The sequence below is a fragment of the Antrostomus carolinensis genome, unplaced genomic scaffold, assembly GCF_000700745.2.
Source record: "Antrostomus carolinensis isolate BGI_N321 unplaced genomic scaffold, ASM70074v2 scaffold304, whole genome shotgun sequence".
NCBI lineage: Eukaryota > Metazoa > Chordata > Aves > Caprimulgiformes > Caprimulgidae > Antrostomus > Antrostomus carolinensis.
The window spans coordinates 30,857-33,256 of record NW_010310083.1 but is presented as its reverse complement, the minus strand read 5'-3'; positions in this window follow the sequence as shown (position 1 = coordinate 33,256).

Here is a 2,400-nt window from a genome sequence, read left to right as displayed (position 1 = left end):
GGAATGATGCCTTCAAATGAAGGAACCTGTTGAAAATCAGATTACATCAATCTAAAACTACAATTCCAATTGGATTTAAATGTTCTTCAGAAGTTCCTGTCACGATTTTACATTCTGAACTGTTATTTATACGGTTTCCCTAGATTTAGTTGTGTTTCAGAGACAATGGCACACATACAGCACTTGTATGGTATTGGGTTTTCTCTCCCCACAAAAAAAACCATGAAGCCAAAATCAAATAGTAAGTTGGGATTTTGGTACCCTCTTTGAAATATTTCATGGTACCAAAAAGTATTAACGAGTAATCCTCCACATGTCCTGGCCCATTAAAGACTCTCACTACAGGACATATGACTCACCTGTAAACAGCATATTTTCACTGCATGCTTCTAAACTGCAGACAAGGTTGAAAGAAAAAGGATCTACATTTTTCAAGAGGCTTATTTTATAATTAAGGACTCCAGTGGTTCATATGGAATATGAATAGCGAAGCTTAAATTCTCTTTGATATATGTATGCGCAAGAAACAATTGTTACTTAGAGGTAGAACTGAGATATAAAATGACTTAGTTATGACCCACAAAATGTAGCAATTTGTGCGGGGAGAATAAGAGAAAACAGAAGTCCCAAATCCATATGATATTGAGCCAAACCCCAGGAAATTAAATTAATTAATTGTTATGACTCTTATATATTTATAAAGCACCTTACAAATGAGAACTTCAGAGGGTTTTTCAAAGGCTTCATTAATTAGATCACAATAAACCAGTGAATTAAGTATTATGGTATTCATTTTAAAGACCATTAAACTTAGGCATGGACAACTTAAGTGACATACTCAAGAGTGTGTAATATAAAACAGAGGTAAAAGAGAAACTTGGGCATCTTACTTCTCTTGAAAACTAAGAGCTGAAACTTCAGCTTTCTTTTTTGAAGAATATAGGAAGGAAAAATGCATGTCCTATGCACAGAGGAACGATTTTGACCATCACAGATTTAAGTGAAAGTGCAGTAAAGAATCAAAACTCAGTGAGGAGCACTGAGCAGACGGAGCCTGGAAAACACAGAGAGTAAATAAGTTTTATCTGTGAAGTCGATTTAGTCGGAGCACTGAGCAGACGGAGCCTGGAAAACACGGAGAGTAAATAACAAGTTTTATCTGTGAAGTCGATTTAGTTATTAACTGAGACAAGAGCCTAATGTGAACTGGAGGTGGCACAGAATCATTACAGGAAATTACATGCAATATAGGGATTATTTTGATAGTAGACATTTGCTAGATACCCACCTGATCAGAAGTGGCAAAATGAGGTGGAGATGGCAATTAAAATGCAAAACAGGCAGGTGAAAAGATGACATCGGTTATAATCAATGGGAGGTTTCAACAGCTGCCAGGGCAAGTGCTGGAATCCATTAAATTGGATTAGAAAATGTTACCAGTGCAGCAGCCAGTCGGATTCAGTCTATAGTAGTTTGGCAAAGTGGAGAGGTCATGTTTCATTAGGATTAGTCCTGTTTCCTTTTAACATAGTTCCCGGAATATCACGCAAGAAGCAACACACTTCCAATTTTCACAAGTCTTGTATGCAGCGCTGTCATTTGAAATACTTGTCTTCAGCATGTATTTTTGCTGTAGCTGTGCTTGCAGCACTATAATTGCATCTCCCACACTGCAGAGATCCCTTCAGCAAGCAGTTAAAATCTTAAAATTCCAAATGTCTACACTTGGATTATTACAGAGCTGCTTCTATTTGCAGTTTTCCTCCATTCTGCTCAATTCTGGATATTCACCATTGATCACCTGCTGCTTACTGTCCGTGCAACTCTGGTCACCACCTTCACAGTTCCTCTTCAGAACCCTACACTTTCTGAAGACAGACATTAAAGAGAGCTACCATTATGCCACCAGTACCTCATAAGCAGTCTCCATATTAATTTTTCTTCTTTCACCCAAAAGAAAAAAAAGGTAAACCACAGTTCTGGAGCCCTCATCACAAGAGAGACATGGAGCAGCTAGAACAAGTCCAGAGAAGGGCCACCAGGATGATCTGAGGGCTGGAGCACCTCTCCTATGAGGACAGGCTGAAAGAGTTGGGGCTGTTCAGCCTGGAGAAGAGAAGGCTCCAGGGAGATCTTATAGCAGCCTCCCAGTACCTGAAGGGGCTACAAGAAAGCTGGGGAAGGACTTTTCATAAGAGCAGTTAATGACAGAACAAGGGGAAATGGGTTTAAGCTGAAAGAGGGGAGGTTTAGATGAGATATTAGGAAGAAGTTCTTCACTGTGAGGGTGGTCAGACATTGGAACAGGTTGCCCAAGGAAGTTGTAGATGTCCCCTCCCTGGAAGTGTTCAAGGCCAGGTTGGATGCGGCTTTGAGCAACCTGGTCTAGTGGAAGGTGTC